Genomic DNA, 17,875 nt, shown 5'->3' on the forward strand with positions numbered 1-17,875 from the left:
AGCCAAAAACATCACTGCTCTAGAGGAGATCTGCATGGAGGAATGGGCCAACATACCAACAACAGTGTGTGGCAACCTTGTGAAGACTTACAGAAAACGTTTGACCTCTGTCATTGCCAACAAAGGATATATCACAAAGTATTGAGATGAAATTTTGTTTCTGACCAAATACTTATTTTCCACCATAATATGCAAATAAAATGAAAAAAAAACAGACAATGTGATTTTCTGGATTTTTTTTTCTCAGTTTGTCTCCCATAGTTGAGGTCTACCTATGATGTAAATTACAGACGCCTCTCAACTTTTTAAGTGGTGGAACTTGCACTATTGCTGACTGACTAAATACTTTTTTTCCCCACTGTATCCTGGAAGAAAACCTCTTCCAGAGTGGTCTGGACATCAGACTTGGCTGAAGGTTCACCTTCCAACAAGACAATGACCCTAAGCACACAGCTAAAATAACAAAAGAGTGGTTTCAAAACAACTCTGTGACCATTCTTGACTGGCCCAGCCAGAGCCCTGACCTACTCCCAATTGTGCATCAATGGAGAGTCCTGAAAATGGCTGTCCACCAACGTTCACCATCCAACCTGACGGAACTGGACAGGATCTGCAAGGAAGAATGGCAGAGGATCCCCAAATCCAGGTGTGAAAAACTTGTTGCATCATTCCCAAGAAGAGTCATGACTGTACTAGCTCAAAAGGGTGCTTCTACTCAATACCGAGGAAAGGGTCTGAATACTTATGACCATGTGAGATTTCAGTTTTTCCTTTTTTAATAAATTTGTAAACATCTTTACATTTCTGTTTTTTTTTCAGTCAAGATGGGGTGTAGTGTTCATTAATTAGAAAAAAAATGAACTTTTTTGAATTTGCCAAATGGCTGCAATGAAACAGTGAAAAATGTAAAGGGGTCTGAATACTTTACGTACCCACTGTAAGTGCAGGGCTGCAGGCATTCTGTCTATCGGCCTAGACGACCGCTGCACTCTGCAAAAGACTTTCAACTAACCTCTGCACTAATCCGCACCTCCCACTCCCGACTCCAAGATTTCTCCCGTGCTGCCAATCCTCTGGAATGCTCTACCCCAAGAAATTAGGACTATCCACAATTTGCATAGTTTCAGGCGCTCCCTCTAAACACATCTGTTCAGAGCAGCCTATCACATTCACTAATCAAAGTCATTTTATGTGTAAGTGTGCTTGTGTAGCCCATTCACTATCTCTATCCCCCACCTTCTCAAGATGGCTGGAGAATCATTGTAAATACACACTTGTACTTTGTATCTCCCCCACCTCATTGTAGATTGTAAGCTCTCATGAGCAGGGTCGTCTTATTTTACTTTAATTATTGTATTGCTAACGTTGTTACTTATGACTTGTGTTTTGAATCTGTTCAACTGTAAAGTGCTGCGAAATATGTTGGCGCTATATAAAGATTATTATCATTATTCCTTATCTGTGATTTTTTACTCTGATCTGTGGAGCAGGAGCTTTACTACTGACATTGTACATGAAATGCAGCACAGATTAATCTTAACTAAAAGCCAAGATCCTTAGATCAGGAACAGAACAGACATTTATAGGACATTTCATAACTTTCCCAAATTCTTATGAAAAAATATTTAGCACATCCTGCATTGTACTGCTGTACACAATTTATTATATATTTTAGGAGTTGGAGTTGGTCCATTTTATACCGACTCCACCAAAATGGACACTAAAACTCCCGACTCCACGACTATGAATATTCATTTCTCTTTAGCAGTGGGCACAGTCTTTAGCTGCAGCAGCCGGCTCCTGCCTCCTGTGAACCGCCGCTCCCACTCCATGTTATGGACCCTCACTCAAGTATAAGCCGAGAGGGCTGAAAAACTTGTCTTATACTTGAGTATATATGGTACTTTTTTATTAAAAACAATGTTTTTTCATCTCCATATCCAGAGAGATGTAACTCTAAGTGCTGTATTAAAGCTTATTTATTGAGCAACGATTTGTTTTTTTGGGGGGGCACATAACGTAATCAATTGATCGATTTTAAATCAGATATTTCAGATTCAGAATAAACAAAAAACAGAAATTTAGTAATTGTTTTTATTTTTTTTTGCACGGCTTACCCTGCGGTAAAAGTGATAAAAGACTGATTTGTTTGTCACTGCGGTATGATTACAGCGATGGTTTGGAGTTTTCATTTATATCATTTTTTCAACATATGATTTTTTTAATTCAATTCTTTGTGTGTCAGTATGATGAAAAAACACACATTTTTGGAGTGTTTCATTTTGTTTTACAGTGTTCACCGTATGGGACAAATAAAGTGACTTTTATAGGTCAGATCATTCCAGATGCGGCGATATCAAGTATGTGTACATTTTTTTTGGGTTTAAAGCAAACGTTGCATTTTTAGTGGAGAAATGCCTGTTTGTGATTTGTGTGCGCTTTTTTTTTCCACATATTTTATTTTACTTTTTTTTACCGTCACTCGCATCATTTGCACCTACTGGAGGACGCCATTTACTTATTCCTCAGCGCCGTTAAAAATTGGCACTGAAGAATAAGACCCAATCATGACTACCATTAAAAGGCATATCGGCGGTCGTTAAGGAGTTAGACAAAAGTGTCTAATGATTTGCCAAAACTCCTTGTGATGAATTTGCCATATGTTGAGAATGTTTATTATAAGTTGACACTGTAAAAAAAAAAAAAAAAAAAAAAAAAAAAAAAAAAAAAAAATCGGTAAATTTTAGTAAACCTGCCCCCTCTCCTACCCCCCTAAAAAAAAAAAAAGGATAAAAACTATTAGTATATTATTACCTTTAAAATAATTTGTGGTACACTTTGATTCCAGTAGGTGGCAGCAACACCCTTTAGTGTAAAACCTGTTGGCGGAGAATTTGTCTGATATCTGGTTTGTGTTCAGCACACGCTATGTGGAATGAAGCATTTCATTATGAGGGTGAGCCATGATATTTTCTCTTGATCAGTGATAGACTTTACAGCTGCAAGGTTGGACAATATGACTGTCCACAGCTGGAACAACGTTTTATAAGGGTCTGTTTGTTTATTCACTGCCCAAGCTTTGCCCACATATTACAGCTAATGTAAAGTTATTTGCCCACCAGCACCCATCTATTAGTGGAGGGAAGAAAAATGGGAAGAAGCTAAAATCCTGCGTTGTATAATTGTCAGTCCTCTGCGATCCTTCCACAACTCCATCGCGTATAAACATGTTAGATTGATTTGTGCGCTCATACAATGGGGGAAAAAAAGTATTTAGTCAGCCACCAATTGTACAAGTTCTCCCACTTAAAAAGATGAGAGGCCTGTAATTAACATTATAAGTAGACCAAACTATGAGAGTCAAAATGAGAAAACAAATCCAGAAAAATCACCTTGTCTGAGCTGGGAAGACTTATTTTGGAAATTATGGTGTAAAATAAGTATTTGGTCACCTAAAAACATGAAAGATTTCTGGCTTTCACAGACTTGTAACTTCATCTTTAAGAGGCTCCTCTGTCCTGCACTCATTGCTTACCTGTAGTAATGGCACCTGTTTGAACTTATCAGTATAAAAGACGCCTGTCCACAACCTCAAACAGTCACACTCCAATTCCACTATGATGAAGACCAAAGAGCTGTCGAAGGACACCACAAACAAAATTGTATCAATGCACCAGGCTGGGAAGATTGAATCTGCAATAGGCAAGCAGCTTGGTGTGATTAAATCAACTGTGGGAACAATAATAAGTAAATGGAAGACATACAAGACCCACTGATAATCTCCCTCGATCTGGGGCTCCACACAAGATCTCACCTCGTGGGGTCAAAATGATCACAAGAACGGTGAGCAAAAATCCCAGAACCACACAGGAGGACCTAGTGAATGACCTGGATAGAGCTGGGACCACCATAACAAAGGCTACCATCAGTAACACACTACGCCACCAGGAACTCAGATCCTTCAGTGCCAGAGGTGTCCCACTGCTTAAGTCAGTACATGTCCGGGCCCGTCTAAAGTTTAATGGAGCATTTGGATTATCCAGAAGAGTATTGGGAGAATGTCATATGGTCTGATGAAACCAAAGCATAACTGTTTGTTAGAAGCAAACCGCGTCGTGTTTGGAGGAGACAGAATGCTGAATTGCATACAAAGAGCACCATACCTACTGTGAAGCATGGGGGTGGCAACATCATGCTTTGGGGCTGTTTCTTTGCAAAGGGACCAGGACGACTGATCCATGTGCATGAAAGAATGAAAGGTGCCATGTATCATGAGATTTTGAGTGCAAACCTTCCATCAGCAAGGGCATTGAAGATGAAGTGTGGATAGGTCTTTCAGCATGATAATGATCCCAAGCACACTACCAGGGCAATGAAGGAGTGGCTTCGTAAGAAGCATATGAAGGTCCTGGAGTGGCCTAGTCAGTCTTCAGATCTCAACCTCATAGAAAACCTTTTGAGGGTTTTGAAAGCAGTGTTGCCCAGCGACAGGCCCAAAACATCACTACTCTAGAGGAGATCTGCATGGAGGAATGGGCCAACATACCACCAACTGACCCCCACCACTGAAGTGTAAATATGACCATTGACATGCGAAGCCTTTTTTATTAAAAACAGGCATTTCTTGAGAAAGGCTTAAATCAAAGCCGAAACGTTGAGTTATATGTGTCTGTATAATTGGGTCAATTGCCAGCAGACAATCCTATTTTTTTTTTTTTTTTTAAATAAATTGTTTTTGAAAATAAATCTTCATTTAGTATGCATGAGTTATCATCATTACTAGTCAATTACAGGCCTTTCACAACTTTCTAAATGGGAGAACTTGCACAATTGGTGGCTGACTAAATACTTTTTTCCCCACTGTATGTATGTGTGTGTGTATATATATATATATATATATTTATTTATTTTTTTTTTGTGTGAAAAAATCTTTCATGATTTCCCATTCTTTTGCATATTTGTCACATTTAAATGTTTCAGATTACCACACAAAATTAAAATATTAGACAAAGATAACACAAGTAAGCACAAAAACCAGTTTTTCAATGGAGGTCTTTATTATTAAAGAAAGAAGAAATCCAAACTTACAGGGCCATGTGTGAAAAAGTAATTGCCCCCTAAACCTAATAACTCGTTGGGCAACCCTTAGCAGCAGCAACTGCAATAAAGCAGTTGCGATAACTGGCAATGAGTCTTTTACAACACTCTGGAGGAATATTGGTCCACCCATCTTTGCAGAATTGTTGTAATTCACCCACTTTGAAAGGTGAATCACCTTTTTCAGGTCATGCCACAGCAATGCAATCGGATTAAGGCCAGGACTTTGATTAGGCAACTCCAGTCTTAATTTTGCTTTTACTATGCCAATATGAGGTGGACTTGGTGTGTTTTGAACCATTGTCCTACTGCATAACCCAAGTGCACTTGAGCTTTAGATCTTGAACAGATGGCAGGAAATTCTCCTTCAGGATTTTTTTGGTAGCCAGCAGAATTCATGGTTCCATTTACCACAGCAAGTCTTCCAGGTTCTGAAGCAGTAAAACAAACCCAGGCCATCACACTACCACCACATTTTAATGTTGGTATAATATTCCTTTTATGAAATGCTGTGATACTTCTATGTCAGGTGCAGGGACATATACCTTTCGAAAAGTTCAACTTTTGTTTCGTCAGTCCATAGAGTATTCTCTGAAATGTCTTGGAGATCATCAAGATGTTTTCTGTTACAACTGAAACAAGCCTTTATGTTATTATTGCTCAGCAGTGGTTTTCATGTTGGAACTCTGCCATGCAGGCCATTTTGCCCAGTCTCTTTCTTATGGTGAAGTCAAGAATACTGACCTTATCTGACCACATTCCAAAGACATACTGATAGGGAACTTAGATTGTGAGCCCTATCAGGGACAGTGCCAGTGTCTGTAAAGCACTGTGGAATTAATGGCACTATATAAATGAGTAAAATAAATAAATAAACTGAGGCAAGTGAGGCCTGCAGTGCTTTGCATGCTGTTGTGGGGTCTTCTGTGACCTCTTGGATGAGTCACTGCTGTGCTCGAGGTAATTTTGGTCTGTCGGCCACTCTGGGAAAGTTCATCATTATTCCAAGTTTTCGACATTTGTGGATAATGGCTCTCGTTGTGGTTCACTGGAGTCCCAAAGCTTTAGAAATGGTGTTATAACCTTTTCCAGACTCATGGATCTCAATTACTTTGTTTCTCATTTGTTCAAGAACTTCTTTGGATCTCAGTATATCAAAATTTGAGGATGTCTTGGTCTACTTCACTTTGTTAGGCAGGTCCTATTTAAGTGATTTCTTGATTAAGAAGAGGTGTAGAAATCAGGTCTGGGTGTGACTAGGGAATTTGAACTCAGTTTCCCAAAGATGTGAAAACCCACAGTTAATTTATGTTTTAAGGGGGGAGCAATCACTTTATCACACAGGGCCCTGTAGGTGTGGATTTCTTTTTCTGGTAATAATAAAGACCTTCATTTAAAAACTTAATTTTGTATTTCCTTGTGTTATCTTTGAATAATAATTAAATCTGTTTGGTGATCTGAAACATTTACGTGTGACAAACATGCAAAAGAATGGGAAATCAGGAAGGGGGCAAACACTTTTTTCACACCACTGTATATGTCGTACTAGGAACAAAAAGATCTGTTTATCACGTATATATCGCTGAATTCCATAGAAGAAAACGGATAGCACTCACCGATCCTTAAAAAGTTCCATACTTTATTCAAAAGCGATTAAAACGTCATGGCCGGGACAATGAGGACAGGAGTGTGCAGATGCAGGTGCTGACGACGGCCGTTTCGTGCTGAACAGCGCTTCTATGGGTCCTGTCCTCACTCTCCCGGCCATGACGTTTTAATCGCTTTTGAATGAAGTATGGAACTTTTTAACGATCGGTAAGTGCTATCCATTTTCTTTCTTCTATGGAATTCAGCATGATGGAGGAGTACCCAGAATCCTAAAGGTATAGCCTGCAGTCATTTATTACACCTGTGGCACACTCATTCAGCAGTACTAGCAGTGCTGTCTTCTTTTTTCCTTTGGAATTGTACGTATATAGCACTGATCTGGCAATTATATGCAATTAAAGCCTATAATTGATGTAAAGAGAAAGTATGTGTATTCACTGCTCCTCATAGTCCCTCCCACCTCCATGCACTGAATCCAGTGTGGAGAGCAGTGAATATTCATTTCTCTTTAGCAGGAACACTGATAGCCGCAACTGCCGGCTTCCTGCAGTGGCTGGGTGATCACGTGTGCCCGCTACTAAAGGACTCCTTGCAATCAGCTGTTATGATTTGAGGAATCCAGCAGGAGGAAATCAGAAAATAAAAAAATGTACGTTAAAATCAATGGGAGTCTGTGTAATATTTGGCTCCTACAAATTTTCTAGTGTAATGGACACCTTTAGACGGGCAGGTTCAGGCTGTTAAACAGTCGCTAAGTGGTACCCGTTTACTGGCCTATTTATACAGGCCTATGAATGTGCTATGTGCACAGGACGATTGTTTATATGATTGTTCTGTGCTCATAGAACATTATGTTATCAGCAGCACATGACCTGTTTACACACACAAATGTGATGCCGATCAGGATAAGTCTTGTTTGCCAGAGGGATCAAATACTTATTTCTCACTGCAAATTGCAAATACATTTATATCATTTATACAATGTGATTTTCTGAATTTTGTTTTTGATATTCCATCTCTCCATGTTAAAAATAACCTACCCTTAAAATTATAGACTGTTCATGTCTTTGTCAGTGGGCAAACTTGCAACATCAGCAAGGGATTAAATACTTATTTTCCCGTATGTATGTATGTATATATATATATATATATATATATATATATATATATATATATACACATACACACACACACACACAGTACAGACCAAAAGTTTGGACACACCTTCTCATTCAAAGAGTTTTCTTTATTTTCATGACTATGAAAATTGTAGATTCACTCTGAAGGCATCAAAACTATGAATTAACACATGTGGAATTATATAATTAACAAAAAAGTGTGAAACAACTGAAAATATGTCTTATATTCTAGGTTCTTCAAAGTACACACCTTTTGCTTTGATTACTGCTTTGCACACTCTTGGCATTCTCTTGATAAGCTTCAAGAGGTAGTCACCACCGGAAATGATCTTCCAAGAGTCTTGAAGGAGTTCCCAGAGATGCCTATCACTTGTTGGCCCTTTTGCCTTCACTCTGCGGTCCAGCTCACCCCAAACCATCTCGAATGGGTTCAGGTCTGGTGACTGTGGAGGCCAGGTCATCTGGTGTAGCACCCCATCACTCTCCTTCTTGGTCAAATAGCCCTTACACAGCCTGGAGGTGTTTGGGGTCATTGTCCTGTTGAAAAATAAATGATGGTCCAACTAAACGCAAAGCATGCCGCTGCAAGATGCTGTGGTAGCCATGCTGGTTCAGTATGCCTTCAATTTTGAATAAATCCCCAACACTGTCACCAGCAAAGCACCCCCACACCATCACACCTCCTCCATGCTTCACGGTGGGAACCAGGCATGTAGAGTCCATCCGTTCACCTTTTCTGCGTCGCACAAAGACACGGTGGTTGGAACCAAAGATCTCAAATTTGGATTCATCACACCAAAGTACAGATTTCCACTGGTCTAATGTCCATTCCTTGTGTTCTTTAGCCCAAACAAGTCTCTTCTGCTTGTTGCCTGTCCTTAGCAGTGGTTTCCTAGCAGCTATTTTACCATGAAGGCCTGCTGCACAAAGTCTCCTCTTAACAGTTGTTGTAGAGATGTGTCAGCTGCTAGAACTCTGTGTGGCATTGACCTGGTCTCTAATCTGAGCTGCTGTTACCTGCGAATTCTGAGGCTGGTGACTCAGATGAACTTATCCTCTGCAGCAGAGGTGACTCTTGGTCTTCCTTTCCTGGGGCGGTCCACATGTGAGCCAGTTTCTTTGTAGCGCTTGATGGCTTTTGCCACTGCACTTGGGGACACTTTCAAAGTTTTCTCAATTTTTCGGACTGACTGACCTTCATTTCTTAAAGTAATGATGGCCACTCGTTTTTCTTTACTCAGCTGCTTTTTTTCTTGCCATAATACAAATTCTAACAGTCTATTCAGTAGGACTACCAGCTGTGTATCCACCAGACTTCTGCACAACACAACTGTTGGTCCCAAGTTCCAACCCCATTTATAAGGCAAGAAATCCCACTTATTAAACCTGACAGGGCACACCTGTGAAGTGAAAACCATTTCCGGTGACTACCTCTTGAAGTTCATCAAGAGAATGCCAAGAGTGTGCAAAGCAGTAATCAAAGCAAAAGGTGGTTACTTTGAAGAACCTAGAATATGACATTTTCAGCTGTTTCACACTTTTTTGTTAATTATATAATTCCACATGTGTTAATTCATAGTTTTGATGCCTTCAGAGTGAATCTACAATTTTCATAGTCATGAAAATAAAGAAAACTCTTTGAATGAGGTGTGTCCAAACTTTTGGTCTGTGTATATATATATATATATATATATATATATATATATATATATATATATATATACACACACACACACACACACACACACACACACACACACACACACACATACATATGCACACACACACACAGCCCTGGCAAAAACTAAGAGGCCACTTCCAAATTTTCAGTTTGTCTGATTTTTCTCTTTATAGGTATATTTTTGAGAAAAGTGTAAATTGCTCTTTTATTCTATAACCTACTGACAACATATCTTCGAATTTCCAAACACTAAAACTTCTCTGAGGAGTCTAATTTTCAGCTTTGCCCAACACCTGGTCGTCAAATGGTTAGATGGAGACCTGGAGAGGCGTACAAGCCACAGTGTCTTGCACCGACTGTAAAATTTGGTGGAGGATCGGTGATGATCTGGGGATGCTCAGCAAGGCTGAAATTGGGCAGGTTAATCTTTGCGAAGGACGTATGAATCAAGCCGCACACAATGTTATCCTGAAATAACAGTTCATTCCTTCTACTCGGGCAATGTTCCCCAACTCGGAGGACTGTTTTTTTTCCAGCAGGACAATGCGCTATGCTACACAGCTAGGTCAATCAATGTGTGGATGAAGGACCACCACATCAAATCCCTGTCATGGCCTGCCCAATCTCCAGACCTGAGCCCCATTGAAAATATCTGGAATGTAATCAACAGGAATATGGATAGTCACAAGCCATCAAACAAAGAACTACTGCTTACATTTTTGTGCCAAGAGTGGCATAAGGTCACCCAAAAGCAGTGTGAAAGACTGGTGGAAAGCATGCAAGACACATGAAAGCGGTGATTAAAAATCATGGTTATTCTACAAAATATTGATTTCTGAACTCTTCCTGAGTTAAAACATTAGTACTGTTGTTTCTAAATGATTATGAACTTATTTTCTTAGCATTATTTGAGGTCTTCAAGCACTGCATTTTTTGCTATTGTGACCGTTTCTCATTTTCTGCAAATAAATACAAAATTTAGTGCTTGAAAATTCGAAGACATGTTGTCAGTAGTTTATAGAATAAAAGAGCAATTGACTTTTTACTCAAAAATATACCTATAAAGAGAATAATCAAACTGAAAATTTTGCAATGGTCTATTAGTTTTTTCCAGAGCTGTATATATATACATACACACATACTCTCTAGTGTATTATGTAGCATTAGATCTAAGCTGCATGAAAAAATCCTTCATACAAGTCTTCTGTGGATCAGCACATAGGGAAGAATAATGTGACTGAAAAAATATAAAACAAAAAAAAAAAAAAATAAGAAGTCGCCCCCACGGAACAAAAGCTGTAGCGGGCTGAATATAAAAGGTAACTACTGCTGCCTTAAATGCAATGACTAAGTGAATGAGGACGCGAGCAGAGAAAGATGACCTAACTCTACTACTTGTTTTATAGTTAATTAAATGCACTGGAGCTTGTCATTGTATTTTATCTGTCAAGTTATTGTTCAAGACACTAAAAAGTGAGGGTATAATATACAGCACAATTGCGGCCTCTGCTAATGCCAAATGTGCTCATTAAAATATAAGACAATTGCTTGGGCCTCAATCAGATGTTGGTTTTTCATGTAATTGTTCTATCCGTATTTTTCCTAGATAGATCTTGAACCCATTATCCCATTATAGTTTATGGGGCTGTTCATATATTCTTTTCTTTTTTTTTTGCCTACTGCGCGTTTGCACAAAAAAAAAAAATCAAGATATTTTTCATCTCAATCATGAATCAAAATCACCCATTATTATCAGTGATAATACAACAGGGAGATCACGTAGATCCCAGCACTGCCACCAGTTTGTCAGTGAACAAAACTCCGCTGCCTCCAATCGTCAGTACAACTGCGCAATTGACTTATGAGTGATACCTGAGGCCGCAGCGGTTTTCACTACCAGGCCAGTTATTGGGGAACTCACAGTGATAGTATAGCATAAACACATCTGATTGCAAAGCATGGATTATATATGTGTGTATATATATATATATATATATATATATATTATATAGAGAGAGAGAGAGAGACACACACATATATACACACAAGTGCTTCTCACAAAGTTAGGATATCAAAAAGTTGATTTATTTCAGCTCTTCAATACAAAAAGTGAAACTCAGACAGTATATTCTATAGAGTCATTACAGAGTCATCTATTTCAAGTGTTTATTTCTGTTAATGTTGATGATTATGGCTTACAGCCAATGAAAACCCAAAAGTCATTATCTCAGAAAATTAGAATACTTTATAACACCAGCTTTAAAAATGATTTTAAAATCCGAAATGTTGGCCTACTGAAATGTATATTCAGTAAATGCACTCAATACTTGGTCGGGGCTCCTTTTGCATTAATTACTGCATCAATCTGGCGTGGCATGGAGGCGATCAGCCTGTGGCACTGCTGAGGTGTTATGGAAGCCCAGGTTGCTGTGATAGCAGCCTTCAGCTCGTCTGCATTGTTGGGTCTGGTGTCTCAGTTTTCTCTTGACAATACCCCATAGATCTATGGGGTTAAGGTCAGGTGAGTTTGCTGGCCAATCAAGCACAGTGATACTGTTATTTTAAAACCAGGTCTTGGTACTTTTGGCAGTGTGGACAGGTGCCAAGTCCTTCTGGAGAATGAAATTTCCATCTCCAAAAGCTTGACAGCAGAAGGAAGCATGAAGTGCTATAAAATTTCCTGGTAGACGGCTGCGCTGACTTTGTTGACGCTCTGGATTATAAAACGCAACCCAAATTTTGAGGATAAAAATAGGAAAAAAATATTATTTAATAAAATTATGGTGCTTCTTATAATCCATCCATCTTAATGCTTACTGGGGGTGGTGGCTGCGGTGAAGTGGGGTCCCAGGGTCGCTGCTGGAGGAGGCAGGAGTGGGGTGATGCTGCAGGCCGCAGGCTGGGAGGAGGGGGTGTCCGATGTGCAGTGCAGTGCTGCGGGGATGTCCGGCGCTGCAGGGGCTCTGCCGACATTTTGTGAAATGCCAGAGCCCCCGCACAGTTCTGTGGTTTCCTGTACGGTGGACTCAGGGAAAATGGCCACTTCGGGCAGTGCATGTGCAGATGGAGATCTCGGCATATGTAAATACATACTGCTGCCATATGTGCCTGTGAGCAGCACTATCGCTGATCGCTCAGTCCGCATCACGTGACCTAGGCTGCAGTTACCACTGACATTCACTGATGTCACGTCGAGTTCCAGAATCCCTTGTATCAGCCAGGCATGACCCAGCTGCAAGCACCCTCCCTCACCGATTGGGCTATTGACGGAGTTTCACCGCACGTCTCGGCCCAGTATCCAGCTTTTTTAAAGCATTTAATTAACTGAATAACATTATACAGGGCATCTAAGACAGGGAGTTTAATCATACATAAGTGAATGCTACTGGTTTGGAGGGCATAGGGGACCTGACAAGTTCCCTTTAAATGCTGAAGTCAAACCCTGTCAAACGCATTGTTTATGAGGCTCGGCTCCAAACGTCTGTTTCCCTCTGCTACGAGATCATGTGGTGCCAATGGTTTACCTGCCATTACGGGGCAGGTGTGAAGGCCATCATTTTTACTTTATGCTGCAATACTACGATATTGCAATATATAGTACAAGCGTTCAGATTATTCTCATCTTCAAGTAAAACAAACTAAAAAATAGTTTTAAAAAAATATTAATAAAAACATACAACTTTAACTCACCCTCCTTTTCTGCCTTTAAAAAAAAAAAAAAGGAAAAAAAATCGAAAGCGCTGGAACTGCTGTTTTTTTAACATAGCAATTCCGTGCATAAAATGCAATAACTAGAGACCAAAAAGTATCTACCCGAAAATGGTATTAATAAAAAAAATAAATTACGGAATATGGCAATGCAAGCAAATTTTGCTAATACACCCATTTTCAATGGAGGTTGAATAATGTACATTGCGATTGTATTATATATTGAAATCATATGTTTCAACTATTCATTGGGTGATTGATGTTACGGTTTACCCAAGGAATGAGAAAATCCTTCCTCTGCTTCCTATAACTGTACTTTGTCTGAAGATTAGAAAGAAGCTACATCCAAAATATTTTTGGAAAAGTTATACAAATACACACAGATTAAGAGCAATATTCAAGACCCTTTAAAGATCATATTAGGGGTTTGTATAAAATGTTACAAAGTATCTATCAGTAGGATCATTAAGTCTAAATGAGCATCTAGGTTATAAGAAAGTGAATAAAATGACACATTGATATTTGTGATCTAATGTCTTTTGCCAGAGAAATCCATGTTTTTTTTTATATGTAAATTAGCTTTTAAGATCTATGAGCTGTACATAGATCTCCCTGAGAATCTGCCTCCAGAGATTATTTTAAATTAAAGGAGGTGTTACCTGTGTGAGACATGTAACACACAACAGCAGAACTGAACTTTGTCTCCTTACAAACACATTTGCTGCAGCTCTCACATATCTCCAAACATTTCTTTTTACTCCATCAAGGTACATATGACTTTCTGATTACAAGTAATTTGTATGCATATTTTTTTGGGAGGAGATATGAAGATAAAAAACACTGACAAATACCAGAATTATTTTGTAGTTCATGTTGTTACAGACAGAGGTACCATTGTGTGATAAGAGCTTTTAAAAAAAAAAACTTTATTGGAGAACTGGGGGTTTTAAGAAGGAGCAATCATGCTGTCTTAAAGGGAACCTGTCATCAGGTTTGGCCGATATGAGATGAGGCCATCACCTTTCAGGGCAATCTATAATGCTGTATATGAGCCCCCAACTCGAACTGTAAGAGAAGAAAACTAACTTATTATACTCACATGCGGGGCGGTCGGGTCTGGTGACAAGTTCGCTTTAACCCCTTAATTTCCAATGACGGGCATTGTCCGTCACTGGACGTCTTCCCCGCTTTGATGTGGGCTCCGGCGGTGAGCCCACATCAAAGCCGGGACATAACATGTGGCCGCAATAGGCGCAGGTGGAATCGCGATCCAACTGCGCCTATTAACTAGTTAAACGCTGACAGCGGCATTTAACCGGCGCTTCCGGCCGCCGGGCCAAAAATACGCGCATCTCCGACCCGTCACGTGATCGGGGATCAGCGATGCATTGGCATAACAACCAGAGGTCTTCTAGAGATCTCTATGGCTGTTGATGCCACATTTCTATGAGCGCCACTCGGTGGTTGGCGCTCATAGCAATGCAGTAATTCAGCTACATATAGGCGATCTGCTCATCGCCTATATGTAGCAGAGCCAATCAAGTATGGGATGCTTCTAGCCTCCCATGGAGGCTATTGAAGCATGCCAAAATTTTAAAAAAATGTTTTTAAAAATATGAAAAAAATAAAAGATTAAATCACCTCCCTTTCACCCCATTCAAAATAAAGCAATAAAAAAAAAATCACACATACACATATTAGGTATCTCCGCGTTCAGAATAACCCAATCTATCAATAAAAAAAAAGGATTAACCCGAGCGCTAAACGCGTAGCGAGAAAAAAAAAATCAAAAAGTCAGAATTACGTTTTTTCGTCACTGTGATATTGCATTAAAATGCAATAACGGGCGAGCATAAGAACGTATCTGCACAAAATGGTATCTTTAAAAACGTCAGCACGGCGCGCAAAAAATAAGCCCTCACCCAACCCGAGAACATGAAAAATGGTGACACTACGGGTCTCGAAAGATGGCGCAATTTTTTTTTTTAACAAACTTTGGAATTTTTTTTCACCACTTAGATAAAAAAGATCCTAGACATGTTTGATGTCTATGAACTTGTAATGACCCAGAGAATCAGTTTTAGCATTTAGTGAACCTAGCAAAAAAGCCAAGCAAAAAACAAGTGTGGTATTGCACTTGGCATTTTTTTTCCCTGTCTTGTAGTACACGACATGGTAAAACCAATGGTGTAGTTCAAAAGTACAACTCGTCCCGCAAAAAACAAGCCCTGACAGGGCCATATTGATGGAAAAATAAAAAAGGTTATGGCTCTGGAAAGAAGGGGATGGAGAAATGAAAATGCAAAACCAAAAATACCCCTGGTCGTTAAGGGGTTAACCCCTTTACTCCCAAGGGTGGTTTGTGTGTTAATTCCCGGGCCAATTTTTACAATTCTGACCACTGTCCCTTTGTGAGGTAATAACTGTGGAACGCTTCCATGGATCCCGGTGATTCTGACATTGTTTTCGCATGACATATTGTACTTCATGTTAGTGGTAAAATTTCATTAATATAACTTGCATTTATTTGTGAAAAAAACGGAAATTTGGCGAACATTTTGAAAATGTTCCAACTTTGAATTTTTATGCCCTTAAATCACAGAGATACGGCACTCAAAAAACTTAATAAATAACATTTCCCACATGTTTACTTTACATCAGCACAATTTGGGAACCAAAATTTTTTTTTGTTAGGAAGTTATAAGGGTTAAAAGTTGACCAGCGATTTCTCATTTTTACAACACCATTGTATTTTTAGGACCACATCACATTTGAAGTCACTTTGAGGGGTCCCATATGATAGAAAATACCCAAAAGTGACACCATTCTAAAAACTGCACCCCCTCAAGGTGCTCAAAACCATATTCAAGAAGTTTATTAACCCTTCAGGTGCTTCACAGGAATTTTTTGAATGTTTAAAAAAAATAAAAAATGAACATTTAACTTTTTTTTCACAAAAAAAATTAATTCAGGGTCAATTTGTTTTATTTTACCAAGGGTAACAGGAGAAATTGGACTGGAAAAGTTATTGTGCAAGTTGTCCTGAGTACGCCGATACCTGATATGTGGGGGGGAACCACTGTTTGGGCGCATGGCAGAGCTCGGAAGGGAAGGAGCGCTGTTTGACTTTTTCACTGCAAAATTGGCTGGAATTCAGATCGGACGCCATGTCACGTTTGGAGAGCTCCTGATGTGCCTAAACCGTGGAAAACCTCACAAGTGACCCTATTTTGGAAACCAGACCCCCAAGGAACTTATCTAGATATGTGGTGAGCACTTTGAACCCCCAAGGGCTTCACAGAAGTTTATAACGTACAGCCGTACAATTAAAAAATCATATTTTTTCCACAAAAATGATCTTTTCACCCCCAATTTTTATTTTCCCAAGAGTAACAGGACCCTAAAAGTTATTGTGCAATTTGTCCTGAGTACACTGATACCCCCCAATTCTAACTCCAACCCTAACCCCAACACACCCTAATGGGAAAATGGAAATAAATAATTTTTTTTTAAATTTTATTATTTTTCCCTAACCAAGGGGGTGATAATGGGGGGGTTGATTTACTATTTATGGCGGTTTTTATATTTGGCAGCTGTCGCACGCTAAAAGACGCTTTTTATTGTAAAAATAGTTTTTGCATCACCACATTTTGAGAGCTATAATTTTTCTATATTTTGACCCACCGAGTCATGTGAGGTCTTATTTTTTGCGGGACGAGTTGACGTTTTTATTGGTACTATTTTCGGGCATGTGACATTTTTTGATCGCTTTTTATTCTGATTTTTGGGACGTAGAATGAACAAAAACCAGCGTTTCATGAATTTCTTTTGGGGGGTGTGTTTACACAGTTCCGCGTGTGGTAAAATTGATAACGCGCTTTTATTATTCGGGTCAGTACGGTTATACCGATACCTCATTTATGTCTTTTGTGTTTTGGTGCTTTTATGCAATGAAAACAATTTTATATAAAAAATAATTATTTTTGCATCGCTTTATTCTGCGAGCTATAACTTTATTTTTTCGCTGATGATGCTGTGTGGCGGCTCGTTTTTTGCAGGACAAGATGACGTTTTCAGCGGTACCATGGTTATTTATATCCGTCTTTTTGATCGCACGTTATGGCCCTTTTTGTTCGGCAGTATGATAATAAAGCATTACTTTTTTGCTTCGTTTTTTATTTTTATTTTTAACGGGGTTCGCTAAAGGGGTTAACGGGACAGTTTTATAGGGCGGGTCGTTACGGACGCGGCGATACCATATATGTGTACTGTTATTTTCAAAATATGAATTTATTAGGGAATATTTTTTTTATTTTTTTTTACCATTTAGCGATTTTTAAAAAATTATTTTTACATTTTTTTTTTTTTTAACTTTATTACAATGTCCCTGGGGGGACATCACTGTCATGTGACAGATCGCTGATCTATCACATCACAGATCGCTGTTACAAATCAGCGATCTGTCACAGGCACTACTGCAGGCTTCCTCATGCCTGCGCTCTGCGGGCAGTGAGGAAGCCAGCTCCCTGCAGACCCCCGGAGGTCTCCGCTGCCATATTGGATCCGGGGACCTGCAGGGAAGGAGGACCCCGCAGCAGCGCTGCACATTGCGCTGCTGTGGGGGTCACAGAGAAGCATGGAG

General features: G+C 39.4%; 1 protein-coding gene and 1 long non-coding RNA gene across 4 annotated transcripts in view; one reads left to right on the top strand and one right to left on the bottom strand.

Annotated features, from left to right (window-relative positions):
• MICU1 (mitochondrial calcium uptake 1) overlaps positions 1-17,875 on the bottom strand; it is a 402,009-nt gene that overhangs the window by 61,651 nt on the left and 322,483 nt on the right. The gene's annotated exons all lie outside the window — the stretch shown is intronic.
• The window catches only part of LOC141098213 (uncharacterized), a 46,630-nt gene that overhangs the window by 24,932 nt on the left and 3,823 nt on the right, over positions 1-17,875 (top strand). For 2 of the 3 annotated variants that reach the window (XR_012234178.1, XR_012234180.1), the window contains exon 5: positions 2,294-2,360. The exons of the other annotated variant lie outside the window; for it this stretch is intronic. This is a non-coding gene — a long non-coding RNA (uncharacterized lncRNA). The remainder of the gene's footprint in view (positions 1-2,293; positions 2,361-17,875) is intronic. 3 annotated transcript variants of the gene reach the window in all.

The sequence above is a fragment of the Dendrobates tinctorius genome, unplaced genomic scaffold (genome assembly GCF_039654945.1).
Source record: "Dendrobates tinctorius isolate UK_male_01 unplaced genomic scaffold, ASM3965494v1 ptg000089l, whole genome shotgun sequence".
Classification (NCBI taxonomy): domain Eukaryota; kingdom Metazoa; phylum Chordata; class Amphibia; order Anura; family Dendrobatidae; genus Dendrobates; species Dendrobates tinctorius.